Source organism: Dermacentor variabilis, chromosome 3 (genome assembly GCF_050947875.1).
Source record: "Dermacentor variabilis isolate Ectoservices chromosome 3, ASM5094787v1, whole genome shotgun sequence".
Taxonomy (NCBI): Eukaryota; Metazoa; Arthropoda; class Arachnida; order Ixodida; family Ixodidae; genus Dermacentor; species Dermacentor variabilis.
Genome location: NC_134570.1, coordinates 12,776,961 through 12,796,487, shown reverse-complemented (window position 1 = coordinate 12,796,487; position 19,527 = coordinate 12,776,961). Strand labels below are relative to the sequence as shown.

The 19,527-nt window shown below is 48.5% G+C and overlaps 1 protein-coding gene and 1 pseudogene across 1 annotated transcript in view; one reads left to right on the top strand and one right to left on the bottom strand.

Moving 5' to 3' along the window:
* LOC142573907 (uncharacterized) overlaps window positions 1-19,527 on the bottom strand; it is a 97,644-nt gene that overhangs the window by 64,570 nt on the left and 13,547 nt on the right. The gene's annotated exons all lie outside the window — the stretch shown is intronic.
* Window positions 6,445-11,283, top strand: LOC142573782 (uncharacterized; annotated as a pseudogene).

Below are 19,527 nucleotides of genomic sequence, written 5' to 3'. Positions count from 1 at the left end.
CTTTTTAACCGACTTTGAGAGCCGTAGCATTCAAAACAACTGGGAGTTACTTATGAATGAAGTTAAAGCCTTACTTGAAAAATATGTACCCCTTCGCTTGATAACTTCAAACAAATAGGCGCCGTGGTACAACAGCCACATAAAACGTCTATCAAACAAAAAGAAGCGTGTCTTCAGATCAGCGAAACGTTGTCCTTGTGACTATCATTGGAATGCGCATAAACTCTCTTCTGATGAATATGTACCAGCACTCCGTTGCGTAAAACAGCACTTTTTGGAAAGCACTCTCACATCTATGCTCGCTACCGACACCAGAAAGTTCTGGCGCGTCATAATCCAAGAGACGATAGCGCTATAAGCTTTGTGGATGACGCGGGAGACCGTAAACCTTCTGAACAGTGCCCATCTATTCTTAACGATGTTTTTGCTTCTAACTTTTCATCAGTGACAAGTGTTTCGCCACCGCTTTTACACTGCCAATATTCCACTTCATTGTGTCCGATTACAGTAGGCCCGTGTGGCGTAGAACGTCTGATTAATAAAATGAAACTTTCTTCTTCCGCTGGTTGCTACGCGATCAGTCCGAAGTTTTTGAAAAGCACGAGCGAGTATAGTTCCATTATACTAACCAAAATTTTTCAACAGTCACTTGACACGGGGTCTATCGCTGCGGAACGGAAGACGGGAAAGGTGATTCCACTTCACAAAACAGGTAGTAGGCACTCTCCATTCAGTTATCGTCCCATTTCGCTCACTTGTATCCCATGCAAACTTCTTGAGCATATCTTATTTTGTAATCTTTCCAACTTTCTCGAATCTGATTCCTTCTTCACGCACTCTCAACATGGCTTTCGCAAAACTTATTCATGCGAAACACAGCTAATATCGCTTACACATAAGCTGCACGCCATTCTTGATCGTTCTTCTCTTGCGGATTGTATATTTCTAGACTTTTCGAAAGCGTTTGATAAAGTATGTCATAATCTACTAATGCATAAATTACATACGCCCACTCTTTATCCCCAATTACTTATTTGGCTTGTGTGCTTCTTGTCGAGTCGTTCTCACTTCGTTTCTGCTAACAGTGTTGAGTCTCCCTCTAACCTGGTTTCCTCGGGCGTGCCGCGATGCTCTGTCCTTGAACCGCGGCTATTTCTAATTTATATTAGTGACTTACCTTCTTTTATAACATCTCATATTCATCTCTCTGATGACGACTTCGTAATATTTCTAAAAGTAACTACTAACCACGATACAGCCGCTCTTCAATCTGATCTCGATGCTATCAGTGCATGGTGCAAAACATGGCGCATGGAATTAAACATAAGCAAATGTAAGTTAATGCGAGTATCCAGAGAACCAGCCTATTACATCGACAACATCTCACTCGATTGCGTTTCATCCTATAAATACCTCGGTGTCCACGTCTCATCTGACCTTACCTGGAAGACATGCATTACACACGTAATAAACAACGCTAATCGATCACTAGATTGCCTTCGACGCAATTTTTCACGTGCGCCACAGTCTCTCAAACTGATGCTTTGTAAAACGCTTATCCGGCCTAAACTCGAATACACCGCCTCAGTTTGGGATCCTAGTCAGAGTATCGTAATTTATTCTGTTGAAAGTGCGCAGAACAATTCCACACGATACATATTATCCAACTGTAACAGGACATCCAGCATCACCACAATGAAGTCTAACCTACAGTTAGCACTCTTAGCATTGCGGCGCGAACACTTGAGGCTCTCTCTCTTTCACAAGATGTATCATCATCCCGTACTACGAAACGAGCTTCTTTCGGCACCACATTACATATTATCTCGGCTTGATCACCAACGTAAAGTTGTTTTTCCATCTTGTAGATCCTCCTCCTTCTTACACTCATTTCTCCCACTGACAGCTGATGAGTGCAATCACCTTCCTGTAACTGTTGCCTCCGTAAATGATGTTAACCGTTTTAAAGATACCTTACCCAACATTTCGTTTTGAGTATTCTTGTTTTCACTGTGTTTATAACTATGCTTTGAATGCTCTTCTCACATTGAATTGTGCACGCTGCTTATTAACGCCCCTTATGCACTTTGGTTTATGTAGTCTATGTACGTTGACATATGTAGTTTGAATGATTAGAAATAATACTTATCTATTTTGGTTATCCGCTAATATTGTAGAATTATACTAGTATATTTTCATTGTTTGCTGTTACTGTTGTGCATAATTTGTGTTGAACATATTCCCCACTCCCGTCTTTAATGCCATTGGCACTGATGTTATAATAAATAAGTAAAATAAATAAATAAATGAATTTTCTCAGTCGTATCAGGATGGCGTACTACCTAAAGACTGGAGAACTGCAGTGGTCATACGAGTGCATAAAGCCGGAGATAAACACAATCCATCTAACTATCAACCCATATCTCTCACATCATTACCACAGAAAATAATGGAACATATAACATTTACTTTTCTTGTTAATTTTCTAGAGGATGACAGTTTCTTCTCTTTAAATCAGCATGGCTTCCGAAAGTTTTTTTCTCTTGTGATACTCAACTACATTCCTTGACTAATAATTTGCACTTCTGTTTGGACAGTACTTTTCCACTGACTGCATATTTCTTGACTTTGCTAAATCGCTCGATAAGGTTAACCACTCACTGCTTTTATTTAAACTAAATGTTCTAAAAATTGACCCTGCAGTTCTTAACTGGATTCGTGCATTTCTATCTTCTCCTGTTCAATTCGTCAGCACTAATCACGCTAATTCCTCTACTGCCCCAGTTGTTGGTCTGGGGTTCCTCAAGGATTTGTACTTGGCCCCATACTATCCCTAATATAAATAAATGAATTACCTACTGCTATTACCTCCACAATTTGTTTATTTGCTGATGATTGTGTAATTTAGCGTAAAATAACAGCGATTCAGATATTTACTCGCTCCAGGTTGATGTAATAGCATGCTATTGGTGTCCATATTTGGAAAATGGCACTAACCATTAAAAAGTGTAAGTTTATGAGGCTGTCTCGTTCGAGTACAACTTGTCCAACTTATTTTCTTCACAGTCATCTCGTTGGAAGCGTAACCTCCTACCGGTATCTCGGCGTCCATATAACTAACACTCTATCCTGGAAATTACACACAGATCAAACAGCATCAAAAGGCAAACAAACCACTGGGTTACCTTCAAAGAAACTTTTTTGTTGCTCCATCATCAGTAAAAACAGTATTATACGCCACCTATGCGCGACCACAAATTGAATATGCTTCACCTTTATGGGACCCTGGACAGGTCACATTGGCACGCATGTTGGAAACTGGGCAGAATCGTGCAGCTCGTTCTATCTTGGCTGACTGTCACGGTTCGGCTATGGCGTCACCCGAATGAAAAACTTCTTTAATTCCACTAGCTACCCGCCGAAAGCGCGCCCCAATTTGTCTGTTCCATAAGATTAACTCTAATCTTGGCTCCCGATGGATTCAACCAGCACCCTTCATTTCTCATCGCCGAAATCACCTACAAAAAGTCAACCCCCTTGCAACACCGTTACATGTGCGCAATCATATTTTTGCAAGGATTTGTATAGAATGGAATACCCTACCCGCATCACTGACAAGCATCACTGATCTCATTCAGTCTAAGAATGTCATTACAACGCTGGTTACCTAATTACCGCTTTTTTGTTTTGCGCATTAAGTGATTTTAGTATCCTGTTTTGGTTCTCCGCCTAATATTATTGTTCGTCAATTGTTTTATAAAGTCGTAAGACAATTCTTGGGATTTCTCATCTTTTTTCCTCTATAGCTTTATATTCTTGTATACATGAAGCGGGCGTTGTGTTCTTTTTTATTGTTGTGCATTGCCCTTCCCCTCTGAAATGTACTCTGTACCCTGAGGGTAACGTAAATAAATAAACAAATATAAAGGGTCACTCGAGTCGGGGCACTTGAAGAGCTGCACCAGCGCATGGACAGCCCTTTGTTCCAGTGACGGATCTGGCCACGGTCCGAGTATCTCTGGATCGGAAAATGGTCTCTAAGTTGTCCGAAGAGAGAGAAGCGTTGGACGTCGCAGCAACGACAGGTATACGCAAGAGGCGCTTTCTTGCAGCGCCGTGACGGAGTTTGAAACTGGACGTCGCGGCAGATAGTGGTCCGACACGTTTTGCGATGCAAACGTCGGCCGCAGCGTGCTGTATGACCATTTGCCAGGAAATGCTATATTTCAAGCTTCGTTATGCCACGAGGAGTCTCCAGCTCATGCGATAACGGGGCTGACTTTACGGCCCTCCCGGTGCGCGCGGTTTCTATATTGAACGTCGAATATACATGAATATATTCACTTAGGTGCTGTTTTGAATATTTCTGAGAAATCGGGTGCAGCAAAATGGGATTGCATGCCTAAAAATCTGTCATATAAACTAGCCGCAGGGTTCTAATAAAAATCTCTCTCTCTCTCTCTCTCTCTCTCTCTATATATATATATATATATATATATATATATATATATATATATATATATATATATATATATATATATATACGTGTGTGTGTGTGTGATGTGTGTGTGTGTGTGTGTGTGTGTGTGTGTGTGTGTGTGTGTGTGTGTGTGTGTGTGTGTGTGTGTGTGTTTTTGTGTGCGCGAGACAATGCGCCCAAGGGTGATTATGGGAGCAGCAATTGAAACGCGACTATATTTGGACGAAACAAAGATTGGGAAAGAAAACGCGTTTTTTTTTAAATTAGAGCGAGACACAGATTCATTCAACGAAAATAAACTTTATAATCAATTTTCTATATGCGTGGCGAGTAAAGAAAACACAACTCTACTTTATTTTATCATTATCAATAAGTATCCTTCTTCAGCGCCCATCGAAAGAGGGGCCGTTGTCGCCGCTATCGCTTGCAATGCAATCTAACTCTCGAAACGTGTAGACAGGCGCGCTCGTAAAGTTCACCTGTTACCGTACGCCCCCTCACACGTTATCATGTTTTCCTTGTCGACGTTTGTTTGAATTTTGCGACGTAAGCAGCTTTATTATTTCTTAATGTGCACACTAAGAAGTTGTGAGTTACAACCGCCAGATAATTGTTTAGTTGTTTTCCTGCGACTGCGCTTGCCGACGGGTGTGGCGTCCGGCGATAGGACCAGCACTCTACACTTAAAGCTTTCGTCGGCTTCCAAAGAAAATATATTCTGTTCCGGGCTGCGATTTCGACACCCGTACGGTTGACCTTTTCTTGCATCGCTTTGCGCGCTGAAAGCTCGAAACGCCCAGGAAGTCGAATGGCGCGGTATTTGACTATACAGCTCTAATGGCAGGCCACCAAACAAATTTCGCGCCTATGAGAACAAAATGACGTCACTTCTGTTTTTTAACGGATATGACGTCACATTGTTTTTTTCTTGCGCTGGAAGTGTTTCCTCCTCACACAGATGGCGCTAAGCCCCAGAGAATAATTAGGAAAGCATTAAGGGACGTGGTGAGCAACATGTTAATGGATGGTAAAGTACATGACGAATGGAGGCTAAGTAGGATGAGAACGACATATAAGGGTAAAGGGCACAAAGCTGACATAAATAACTACCGGCCTATAACAGTGGCGTCAGTGGTTTACAAGGTGGTTATGCAAATTATAAAGGACAGACTGCAGGCATGGGTAGAGAACGAGGGGGTACTTGGAGAGCTACAAAATGTGTTCCGGAAGCATAGGAGGCTAGAAGACAATCTGTTCTCACTAATACAGTGCATTGAAATAGCTGAAAAGGAACACAGACCCCTATGGCTGGCTTTTTTGGATATCAAGGGAGCCTATGACAGTGTACTTCAAGAGGGCTTGTGGGGCATTCTGGAAACTTTAGGAGTGCAAGATGGAGTAACCAATTTCTTAAAAGGTATCTATATATGTAACCGGGTGATTATACAATGGAAAAAGCAGGTTTCGGAGCATGTAATGATTCGGCGGTGGCTTAGGCAGGGGTGTCTATTGTCACCTCTGATGTTTATGCTGTACCTACAAGGTTTAGAGGCCAAAATACAGCAACGCGGACTCGGCTTCAACCTATCATTTTTCAAACAAGGAAAATTGATTGAACAGTCATTACCAGGAACAGTGCCGTAGCTAGGTCGTCTGGCACCCGGGGCCTTTAGCTCTTCTGTCACCCCCCCCCCCCCCGGGTGTAGTCGAGGAAGGCGAGGATATCGACACTTTTCGGGTGTTTTCAGACGTATATGACACCCCCCCCCCCTACTGGCCCCGTGCACCCGGGGCCCACGGCCCCCCGGCCCCCCCTGTTGCTACGCCACTGACCAGGACTGATGTATGCGAATGATATTGTATTAATGGCTGACGATACAGAAGATCTGCAGGGATTGATGGACATATGTGGTACAGAAGGAGATAGATTAGGCTTGAAGTTTAGCAAAGAAAAATCAGCAGTCATGATTTTTAATGATAACATTTACGGCGAGCATAAGATACAGGAGGCCACGCTGGAGATAGTCGATAAGTACAAGTACCTTGGGGGTGTAGATAAACAATGGCATTGAGTATCTGACAGAGTACGAAAAATAGGTAACGACTAAAGGTAACAGAAGTGCAGCGATTATGAAAAGTAGGACACTGTGGAACTACGATAGGTACGAGGTAGTACGAGGGATATGGAATGCGATAATGGTTCCAGGCCTGATTTTTGCCAGTGCAGTTCTATGTATGAAATCAGAGACCCGGCAACAGTAGGAAACTAGGCAACGTGGTGTGGGTAGGCTCGCTCTGGGAGCACATGGCAAGACACGAAATCTTGGGGTGCAGGGGGATCTGGGATGGCCTTCTTTCGAGGGCAGAGAGGCTAGTAGCAAGGTAGCATTTGAAGAGCGATTGACAAAAGTGGGGGAAATGCGATGGGCTAGGAAGGTTTTCAGTTACTTATACACGAGGAATGTTGACGCAAAGAGGAGGAAGCGAACTAGAAAATTGTCAAGCAAGTACTTGGGCAGCAGTGGGGAGACACGTAAGGAATTATCCGTCAAGAAAAAGGTTAAGGAGACAGAGAGGGGCATGTGGAAAACAGGCATGCAAACCAAATCAGCATTAGAGACATACAGGACGTTTAAGCCAGAAATAGCCAAAAAATATATTTACGATAACGCTAGGGGAAGCTCATTGTTGTTTGAGGCCAGGACAGATGTACTGCGGACTAAAACGTACCGAGCCAGATACCAGGACATAGATTTGTTGTGCGGGGCGTGTGGAGGGGAGGAGGAAACGGCTGAACATCTGATACTTGCTTGTAAACAACTTCATCCTGCAGTTGAATGTAACGGGGAACTATTCAGTGACAGTGACAAGAACTTTATTAGAGTGTCCTGAGGAACTTGATTGGGGGGAACCGAAGGCTCCCCGATCAAGTTGGTGGCTCCGCCCACGACGGGACAGGGAGATGGTGACTCTCCGCGACGTTGCGGGCCCTCTGGACGGCCTGTAGTTGGTTTGGGAAATCCGAGCTCTTCAGCAAGGCGTCCCACTTGGAGTTGCTATGAAAGTCGGAGCCCGCGTTGTGCGGGCACAGCCAGAGCATGTGGTCGAAGGAAGCAGCACGCGCGACCGCATTTGGAGCACGATTGCGGAAAGTTCGGGTCTATCCAACTAAGCGCTCTCGGGGTGAGGTACGATCTCGTCTGTAGAAGCCTGAAAGTAACAGCCTGAGCCCTGTTCAGTTTCGGGCCGGGGGGAGGGAATTTTGTCCAGCTGTGTCTGTAATGTGACGTAATTTCGTGAAAGGTTGTAAGTTCATCTTTGAAGGGGCAATCCTGCGGGAGAGCCGGACCGCTAGCTCGGACGCGGTTCGTGAATTCACGCGCCAGGCAGTTGGCCCGCTCGTTAGGGTTGCAACCCGCTCGGTTAGTTGCATCGTCCATGTGGGCCGGGAACCATGCTATGGTATGACCTGCAGTTTCTTCTCGCGTATTAATGCGAAAGCATCTCTTAACGATGTCGGCTGCGTGTTTACAAACTAGAGCGGACGAGAAAGCCCTGACCGCCGTACGCGAGTCGGAGAAAATGGACGCCGCGCCTTTTGCGGCTTAAAAAGCCAAGGCTATCGCGGTTTCCTCCGCCTCGTTCGCGTGTTTAGCATATAGATTGACGCGGCGCTGATAAGTGTTCCGCGCGCGTCAACGACCGTGATTGCAAACCTGTCTTCGCTGCCATATTTGGCGGCGTCAACGAAGAATGCATCTGCCCCGTAAGGATCGATTCGTCGAAGGATGGCTCTAGCCCGCGCTCTTCTGCGACCTTCGTTATATATTCGGTGGACGTTCATCGGCACGGGCTCAACCTTTATACCTTCACGGGCTAATTTAGACAGGGGGTGTCGGTTGAGCGGTGCCTGTATAGGGAGTTGACCAGCTTCATCAAGAATCTTGATTTCCGGCTTAGTTGACGAAAGCCTGGAGATCTGTGCAATAAACTGTGCTTCAATTAATTCGTCTGTGGTATTGTGAATTCCGAGTTCAAGTAGTTTTAATGTGCTAGCGGATTGTGGGATACCGAGTATTCTTTTGACGCCGGACCGGTCGAGTTTGTTCTTTTCAATTTTGCTCCATTTGAGGTACGGTGCCGTGTAAGTAATGTGACTGATGAAGAAAGCTTGGAAGACCCTGAGTAGGTTGTTCTCCTTGAGTCCCCCCCCCCCCCTTATGCTTGCGATTCTAGATATGAGTCTTAGTATATTTATCGCCTGCGCGCCCAGCTTGTTTAGAGCTTCTGCATTACAGCCTTTGGCGTTGCTTAAAAGTCCTAAAATTTTGATGGAGTTCACGCTCGGAATGTGGTGCCCTTCTCATGTTGTAATTTCGACTGGCAGCGTTTCCAGAGGCTCGAGGTTCCTAACGCCCTGCCTCGACTGTCTGTAGAGGAGGAGTTCGGATTTGGTCGGTGACAGCTTGAGACCCGTGCATGTAAGAAATTCTTCCGTTACATCTATGGCCGCCTGGAGAGATTGCTCTAGATCGGCCAAAGATCCCCCCGGGGACCAGATTGTGATATCGTCTGCATAGATTGCGTGGCCTATTTTTGGGAGTGCGGCCAGCCTTTCAGAGAGCTTATGCATGGCGATATTAAATAGTAGCGGTGATAGGACCGAGCCCTGAGGGGTGCCGCAGTTGCCCAGTTCGTACGGACCGCCCGAGATCGTGCCCAGTCGAAGGAACGCTTTCCTTTCCGATAGGAACGAGAGAGTGAAATTAAAGAATTTCCGCCCTAGGTTGAGATAGGAAATTTGATTCAACATGTGTTCGTGAGCCACCTTGTCAAAGGCCTTAGCGAGGTCGAGTGCAATGATACCTCGTACGTCCCGCGTCTCGTTATCGAATATAGATCTTTTCAGGAGGAGCATTGCGTCCTGTGTGGAGAGTCCCTTTCTGAAACCTATTAGGTTATGCCTAAATCGTTCGTGGTTTTTTACGTGTTCGACGATTCGATTGTGTGCTGCATGTTCTGCCACTTTTCAAATGCACGATGTTAGAGAGATGGGACGCAGGTTATTTATGTGTGGAGGTTTCCCCGGTATGGGAATGAGCACCACCTTGGCGGTGCGCCATTCCGACGGGACCTGCCCCGAGCTCCACACCTCGTTTATCTCTGCCGTTAGGATTTCCATGACCTTGTCGTCCAGGTTCTGGAGGAGATGGTTGGTGACCCCGTCTGGCCCCGGGGCAGATCTTCCGTTTAGGTTGAAGAGTACGTCTCTGATTTCTGAAATCGTAAAAGGTTCGTCTAATTCTGGCCTGTCTAGCCCCGTGTAAGCCACTCTCGCGCTTATGCCTTGCGAATCTCCTTCCTTGACGGGTAGGTAATCTCGCGCCAGGTCGTTGACAATTACATCGTTTGTGAGACCCGAGGTGAACTGCTTATGTATGAGCCTATCGACGGCGAGATTTAGCGCATTCCGGGACTGTTTATCGCTTAGGAGACTTTTAAGCAGATTCCACTTACTACCTCTTCTCATGCGACCGTCCGTTTCGTTGCACGTTTCGTCCCACTGTTGCAGGGCCAGTTGCTTGGAATATCACTCTATTTCCTTGTTTAGTGACGTTAGCTTTGCTTGTAGTCGGCGATTTAATTTCTGTATTTTCCACCTCTCTCCAAGAGCGTGTTTAGCCTCCAGGAGATGCGCTAACCGAGAGTCCATTTTGGGGACTTCAAGTTTTGTGCTGATTTTTTTGGTCGCATTTTTGACGGCCTGTTTAAGATTGGTAATTAGTTCTTTGAAGGATTTGCTTGAGGGGGCGGTTTCGGCTCGAATTTTCTGGAAAAGATCCCAATCGACGTATTCGTATTTGACCGGAGGTTTGGGTTTGACCTTCACCGTGATTTCGAGAACGTAGTGGTCACTACCCAAGTCCTCCTGGAGATTACCCCACGTGCCCTCGATATTTCGGAAGAATGTGAGGTCTGGCGTTGTGTCTCGACTGACCGAATTACCCCTTCTAGTAGGAAACCTAGGATCTGTAACAAGCGTGAGGTGAAAATCGGCTGCACATCCGGCTAAGTTTCTGCCCTTCTTGCTGTTAAAGCCGTATCCCCATTCCGTGTTCGGAGCGTTGAAGTCCCCCGCAAATAAGAGGGGCGCGTTACTGGCTGCCCTGATTGCGGAATGGAATAGTGCATTAAAGTCTCTGTTCTTATCTGCAGGTGAACTGTAGACGTTAAGAATAAAGACATTCGCGTTGCTCGATTTACTGGGCACGAGCTCGATCAGTTGTGCTTCTAGTCCGCTACGATATTTTGGAACGGTGTGCTCCACAAAGGAGACACTCTTTTTAACTAAGGCGGCGATGCCTATGCGCGCTTCGCCTTTGTACGCTACTGCGCGATACCCCGACAGAGTAATCTCCTTCTCCGCGAGCGTCTCCTGCAGTAAAATGACCTGGGGCTTGGCTGTCACCGATCTGACGAGCTGACCTAACGGAGCCTTGCGCCTCTGGAAGCTAGCGCAGTTCCACTGCCAAATTTTAACGGTATTGTTATTTGTGTTAGCCATCTTGTTTACTGTGAAATTTTAGAAACCTGCGGTGCCCCCGTCGGGATTTGATCCTGTCGGGAGCGGTTCAGTATGTGTTGTTTGTCTACTTTTGGGCCGAGCCCTAGGTCTTTCTAATAGCGTTACACCATTCAAAGCTTTGGGTTTTAGAGACAGTGAAAGTAAAATAGACTTCGAGCAGGTAGAAATAATTAAACGGAGGCTATCTGATTGGTCGATAATATCAACGCAAAAGTAAAGGAGTAAATACATAGGTATGCATGCATATAGTACCATTCAAGGCTAGGTGGCGCGATTCAAAAGGTTGAGCCTCAATCATCCATCCATCCATAATGACATTTTGGGAGACGAGACGTTCATTTGCGGGATTGACAGTCGTTTTTGCGCAGGCGCGAGTAAGAGCGGGCGCCAGAGAGAAAATCTGGGGGCTTTTGCTCCTTGCATATATGACTCTGCCTAGGCACTACACAGGAGGTTTCTTAGCGCGTGTTGTATGTGTTTGTCCACTAGACACGCCGGCATTGCGGTGTGCAGTCGAGTTTGTTTACGCTCTGCCGCTGGGTGCCCGCGCGGTGAGGCAGTGGGCACAGACGACCCGGCCATTTGGTGATCGCTGTGTCTGAAGGGGCAAGGTTCTGACTGGCGTTCTATAAGTCGCGGGTCGCTTTTTTCGTCGCGACGATAGATTGGATTTTTTACAAGCACTGCTCCAGGAGGACACATGTAACCGGCAAACGGAGGCCTCATGGGAGCACCTGAGGTTATAGTAAAGCAGGCGGCGCAAGATCTCCGGGACACCCAATGGGTAGCGGGAGGATCAAAGCTGGAAGCAGGGCGGCACGTGGGTTGGGGCCACGGAGGCCGAAGCGTGCTAGGGGGTGTTCGCATAAAAAATTGGCTGTCCGCGATAGATCTTATAGACCCTAGTTGATACGCGCTGGCCTCGGCGAGCTCCAACTCACGGTGGACCAGTCCGGGTCCAAGCTATGGTGTCCCCGTTGCCGCTTTAGTGTCCTGGAGGCGCCGCCAATAATGCGAAATAATGACACGTTGTTACAATTAGTAAAAAACACGACTGAATAAATACAGTTACGTCCACCCACCAACTTGTGACGCTAAGTTCAGCACCACCGCGCCCCGCCACTTCTCCAACACCAGTCAGAACTTTGCGTCTGAAGGTACGTCGGACAGGCTTTCTCGCGCCTGCGGCGCTGGTGCTGGGTCAGTCATCGTCACCGGCGGCCTTTCAGCCACTTGCGTTCAACCGCAGTTGCTAAGGCGCTCTGCCTTCCAGATTTTCAATACATGCGGCCCGGGCTCTACTACTGTCGCTACTGCTCCCACAGAAACCCCTGTGATGTTATTTACAAGTTACATCGCCGTAAGACGCGAGAAAGCTACGATCCGGCACGACTGACTTGGCCCGCAGCTCACCTACTTTACCGCGCCGGTAGCCAGCGTCCGAGCGTAAACGAACTCTACCCCACGCCCCAGTGCCGGCACGCCTAGGGACAAACGCCACAACACACGCTAAGAAACCTCCTCCGTAGTACCTAGACACAAGAAGCCAAAGTCCCCAGATTTTCTCTCTCGCGCCCGCTCTCTCCTTGAAGCCCTTGGGTTCAGCAAGAGCAAGGGGAAAGTAAGCATGTCCACAATAGAGATTAATTAGAGGCGATCGGAAGATTGGTGGAAGAAAAGTAGGGAAATGACAAAAAACAGAGACGTACAAAAACAAAGTTCATCATCATCGTCATCATCATCATCATCATAATCATCGTCGTCGTCATCATCATCATCATCATAATCATCATAATCTGTCAATTTTATGGCCGCTGCAGGACGAAGGCCTCTCCCTGCGATGTCCAATTACCCCTGTCCTGCGCCAACCGATTCCAACTACCACCAGCAAATTTCCTAATTTCGTCGCACCACCTAGTCTTCTGCCGTCCTCTACTGCGCTTTCCTTCTCTTGGTACCCATTATGTCACCCTAATTATCCAACGGTTATCTAATATGCGCATTACATGACCTGCCCAGCGCCATTTCTTTTTTTGCTCTTAATCTGTATTAGAATATGGTCTATACCCGCTGGCTGTCTGATCGAAACCACTCTCTTTCTGTTTCTTAAAGTTATACCTAGTATTCTTCGTTCTATCGCTCTTTGCGCGGTCCTCAACATGTTCTCAAGCTTCTTTGTCAGTCTCGAAGTCTCTGCCCCATATGCCAGCACCAGTAAAATGCACTGATTGTGTATCTTCCTTTTCAATGATAACGGTAAGCTTCCAGTCAGGAGCTCACGATGTCTGCCGTAGGCAGTCCAACCCATTTTATTCTTCTATAAATTTTCTTCTCTTGGTCAGGGCTCCCTGTGATTAGTTGATCTGGGTAATCGTACTCCTTCACAGACTCTAGAGGCTGACTGGCGACCCTGAACTCTTATTCCCTTGCCCAATTATTTATCATTATCTTTGGCCTCTGCGGTGCGGGGACCGATAGGCGGCGTCGAGGAGTGCAGCCGCACCCGCTTCGAGCTCCGCAATATCCATGTTTTTTGTTAGTTATAGTTCCAGTAACCGACCGAAATTGTATATCACCAGAACCGTGAACGCCTATGGAACCCAGGGACACAATCCCCTTGGACCTAGGCCCGTTTCCGGCGCCTCCACAATTTCAAGAAGCTACCAGGTACGCTGCGTCGGAGCTAGCATGCATCAGAGCTAAGGCGAGGCGGCGACCGCCGCGTCGCGTCGGTGGAGCGTCTGGCACATGACACCGACGCATATGGCGTCTCAAGAAATTGCTTCTGTTGCGGCGGGCGCCTCAAATGGCGCGCCGTCCCGACCGAAACCCGCTACGGAGGAAGACGGCATCGATTTTTCCGAAGCCTTAACTCCTCGTAAAGATGAAACTACTACAACGCCTCTCACGGGCGCTGAGGACCTGCGGTGGTTTACGAGAGAACCCGACGAAGAGGGATGGCAGACGGTGCTCACGATCCGCCAAAAACGGCAGCAAGCGAAGGAACGCCTGCAGGCGAAACGGAACGAGCCTTCGCAGAAGGAACTCAACTCACTCCCCATCCGCCGACGCAGACGGAACAAGTTACCACCATTGCCACGGGATGACTTCAAGATCATTCCCCGCCCGCACCAAGGACTTCTGTTGAAAACTCTAACCAGCCCGATGCTCGCAGAAGCAGTGATCGCGGCCTGCCACAACAAAGTAAAGTGTGAGCATCTTATACTGCGCATAAAACAGGGCTCAAACATCGCAATGGTCTCAACGTCTGAGGAAGAAACAGCTAATCCCCTACGCAGGATCACAGCTCTCACAGTCAATGGCAAGACGCACGCGTTCAATGCGTACGCTACCACAGGAGAAGGCGCAGTCAGAGGTGTCATTCATGGACTCCCGGCGCACATGCCCGGAGAGACCAATCAAGGCAAACCTCCGAGATAATCGAGATAATCCAGGCAAGAATGCTAGGGGACTCGAAGAGCGCAGTCATCACTTTCCTAGGCACGGTCCTACCGTGGTTCGTCTACTATTGTGGTGGGGAAATGGCGTGCCATCCATACCGCAACTCGGTGCAGGTTTGCAATATTTGTCACAGCGTCGGCCACCGCACGGACGTTTGCCCGCAATCGGACACAAAAGTGTGTGGAATCTGTGGGGCGCTCGAGCCCGAAGATGGACACGAGTGCTCGCCGTAATGTGCCGCTTTCGGGGGGCAGCACCTCACGGGCGACCGAAGCTGCAAAAAACGCCTGAAGCAAACAAGACCACAAGGCCGACCGAGAAGCGGAGCGCACAAAGCTGCTCAACAACACCGACCCCGGTGGTTTGCAACAGAAGACGAAGAATTGGAGCTCAGTGACTTTCCGGAGCTTCCTCAACGGCAAGTGGGGACCCCCTCCAAACCCAGGCAACCAGGAACATCGAGATGGAGATCGCGTACCAGACGGTGGAGTCGTCAGAGATCTAGGTCAACATCCTGGGCACTCAATGTCAACCCTCTAGCCCCCAAACAGGAGTGGGCTCCGCAGGCTAAACATCACACGGCGGCCATCGCCACACAGCAGGTAAGGTGGGCGCGAATAGTGCCTCCCACTGCCGATCCAGTAACTCAGAGTCCAGCCTATCAAAAGAACTTAGAGGAGCACAGAATTTTAAAGGACAGTCTTGCAGAAATTCGAAGGGAGCTAACTGATTTCAAACAAAGGAATGAGCCCCCCACGAACAAAGCCAAGCCAGGAGAAACCAAGAACGCGAACACACAGGTGACAGGAAAAGACGACAAACTGCATACCATAGCCCGACAAATCCGACTTCTTTTCGCAGAGCTGTACAAGCTCTAACGAAAGATAGAAGACTCCTCTTCTCATGCCACGAAAGAGGGACCGCACAAACGAAAATGTGCCAGCCCAGGAACTCCTGCGCGGAGGCCTAAAGAGAGAAAGCTGGCCGACAGCGAAAGTACTATAGATGGCTAATCGCCACACGAGAGTAGCCGAAAACCTCGAGGTCTGGCAGTGGAACTGCAGGACTCTTAGAAATAAACACGCAGCACTTTTTGAGTTTTATAGATGCGGCGCCTGTTCCCCCGGATGTAATATGCATACAAGAACCAGGCAAGAAGGTACCGAACCTCAGAGGATACAAGATGCACACGCACTCTGACCATCCTCAGATAGCAGCACTGACACGGGCGGACATAGCGGTGAGCGTGGACAACGTCCCTAGCTGCGGTGTCCAACATCAGGTTCTCACGGTCTGGGCATGTAGACGCTGCAAATCGAAAACACTTATTGCCAACGTCTACAGCCCCCCTAGAGAACAGGAAGGCAAAGTTCGACGTGCTAGTTGAGCCGCATTGCGCAAAGTGAAAAGCAACGACCGGGCAATTATCGTAGGGGACTTTAACGCTCCGCACCCTGATTGGGGCTACGATCGAGGCACTCCTAAGGGCCAAAGGCTAGCCGACCTCGCGGAGGAGCATGAGCTGGTCCTGCTGACGCGACAGGGTGAACCAACCAGCACGGGAAACAGTGTAGTCAAAGATACCACGCCGGACCTAACTTTCAGCCACAATGACAGAGGTGTTACCTGGACCAACCTAGGCGAAGACCTTGGCAGTGATCATTGCATTATTAGTGTCTCAGTTAACACGACGCGGGTTTGCCATAGATTAGGAAAAGCCACCATAACCGATTGGACAGCCTATGGACAGAAGCAAAGGCGGGCCACACCGTGCGATAGTGCTACAGAATGGACGGAATTCATGAGGAGAATACACAGAAGCACTACACGGGAAATATCGACAACAGTCGAAACACCGGCAGTAGACAGGCACCTACTACACCTGTGGGAAGCGCGGAAAAGTCTGACCAAACGTTGGAAGAGACAGAGACACAACAGAAAACTCAGGATCGGGATAGCCAGGCTTGCACAGGAAGCTAGTGAGTACGCGCAGCAGCTGCAAGACACCAATTTCCTTCAGTTTTGTGAGGCACTCAAAGGAACGCTTAGCACAAAGGGAACATGGGTTATTCTGCGCAGTATGATAGATCCGACAGGAACACGGACCACCACAAACAGAACACTGAAATTAATTGAAAATGAATACGATGGCATGACTGGTGCCCTCATTGAGGACCTTAAGAGCGTCTACATAGGAGTACCGGACACAACATCAGTGCAATACAACTATGAGGGACCAGACAACGTTGAGCTGGACGCACCCATAACAACGGCAGAGCTCTATGCAGCCGCACTATCTTTCCGGAAGAACACCGCACCGGGTCCGGACCACATTACAAATGCGATGCTGCACAACCTGAGTCAGGAATCACTGAGGCAGCTTACGACCTATTTCAACGATAATGTATCGTCCGACAACGGGGCACTACCAGAGGAATGGAAAGAGGCTACTATCATGCTCATACCAAAACCGGCTAAACCCAGAGATCTACAAAACTTGAGACCAATATCGCTCACGTCTTGTGCAGGGAAGCTTTTTGAGAAGGTGATCCAAACTCGACTGAGCGACTACAACGAGCGTAATGAACTTTTTCCCGACTCTATGATCGGCTTCAGGCCGCACGTCTCGGCACAGGACGCTTTTCTTATGCTTCGCGACGAAGTTTAGGACCCGCCAAGAAGCAAAGAAGCCAGGATAGCTGTGGCGCTCGATGTCAAAAAAGCGTTTGACACGATCTCTCACGGAGCAATCCTCGAAGGTCTGGAAGGCATGGGTTGCGGAAGAAGGGTGTTTCGGTACGTCCTTACCTTCCTTCGCGACAGGAAGGCAACGATTGGGTTGGGCAGTACGCGCTCTGACGTCTTTGCGATGCCCAACCGAGGAACTCCACAGGGCTCAATCTTGTCACCGCTTCTTTTCAACGTCGGGATGAGGCGACTGGCCCTAGAACTCGAGCAAGCACGGGACCTCGGATATACGATCTACGCCGATGACATAACGTTGTGGGCACACTGGGGCTCCTAGGGAGAAAAACAAGACCTATTACAGGAGGCCAAAGTAGTAAACTTCACCATGCACGCGGGTGTGACGTGCGCACCCGAAAAATCAGAGTTCATGCGCGTACGCAGCAAGCGTCATAAAAAAGCTGCTAAACCAAGGATAGACTTATTACATCTCGACGGTCGGGCCATTCGTGAAGTCGCCCAAATGAGAGTGCTTGGCCTACTTATCCAAGAGAATGGCAACGTCGACGCCACAATTCGGAGCTTAAAAGCAACCGTTAAGAGTGTGGCACGTATGATATGGCGAGTTGGACGCAGCCGCAACGGACTCGCGGAAGAAGAAACTATTAGGCTGGTGCAAGCATTTGCGATTAGCCGCATCACTTACGGCCTGCCGTTACAAAAACTTAACCAAACTGAAATGAAGAAGGTGGACACCCTTATCAGAAGGGCATACAAATCTGCCCTGGGACTCCCGAACATAGTCAGCACGGAGCGCCTGGAGCGCTTGCGTATTTACAACAAATAAGAAGAACATGCCGCTGCAGTTCCGATATCGTAAAGAGAAAAGCTGAGCTCAACTCCCCAGGGCTGATCTATTCTTCAAACACTGGGGTACAACGCTCTACCACTGTTCTGCGGAGACGAAACAGACTTGTTGTCACGAGATTTGAAGGAGCACGGCCATGTCTCACCTATAGCAAGAAATATGAGTGCCAGGTACCACGCAGGCCGCAGACAAGCCAGGACGAGGACTCTGCAGAAGCGATTCGGCAAGGCTTCGGCCGCCTACTACACAGACGCGAGTGCAACCACTCGCAGGGACTTCTACGCGATCGCCGTAACCAACAGAGTCACCACGATAACCGCTACGGTTAAGACTACCTCGGTATGCACAGCAGAGGCAGCGGCAATAGCGCTGGCGATACGAGACGCCGACTTCAAGGGTCAGTCGGCTCTTGTGCTTACAGACTCGCAGGCAGCGTGTCGACTCTTCATGCGGGGAATGCTACCGCGCAGCGCCCGAAGTATACTCGGTTCACGACTGGACCTGGACCACGGCATTACATGGTGCCCCGCGCACAACGGACTGGACGGGAACGAAAGGGCAGACCGCATAGCTCGAGGAAGCAACGAACGAGCAGCGGCCAGAACCCTAGAGGAACCACTGTCCTCAGTGCACGATATATTAGAGAATCAGAGGAGGGAGAGACGGACCTACGGCCCTCCGCGCTGAGGACAGTGCGGAGGGTCTAAATAGAACTAAATAGAAGACAAGCCCAAGACTGGCGTCGCATACAAACCAATTCATACCCACACCTAAACCTCTTACACAAGAAGCACCCGACATATTACACCGACACCTGCCCGTGGTGCGGCGCAAAACCCACGCTGGCCCACCTAACGTGGGAATGTACGGCTCGGCCAAGCAACGTAAATTTTCTAAGCGTCAGGGACTTCGTACGGCAGTGGGAGGCACTACTCGCAAGCGAGAATCAGGGGAGCCCATTGGCCCTCCTGGACCAAACTCAGCGCGCCGCAAGAGCCAGTGGAGCCCTGGACTGAGGGCCCCACCCAGACCTGCCATAACTCCGATTAACTGAGCAATAAAGCTTTTTCTCTCTCTTGGCTTCTGCATATTAATCTTCAACCCCACTCTTACACTCTCCCTGTTAAGGTCCTCAATAATTTGTTGCAACTCGTCCGCAATGTTGCTGAATAGAACAATGTCATCGGCAAACCGAAGGTTGCTGAGGTATTCGCCGTCGATCCTTACTCCTACACCTTCCCAGTTTCTACTTCTTCCAAGCACGCAGTGAATAGCATTGGAGAGATTGTGTCTCCCTGTCTGACCCCTTTCTTAATAGGTATCTTCCTACTTGTGTATAATTAAGGTGGCTGTGGAATCGCTGCAGATATTTTCCAGGGTATTTACGTAAGCGGCCTGTACTCCTTGATTACGCAATGCCTCTATGACTGCTGGTATCTTTACAGA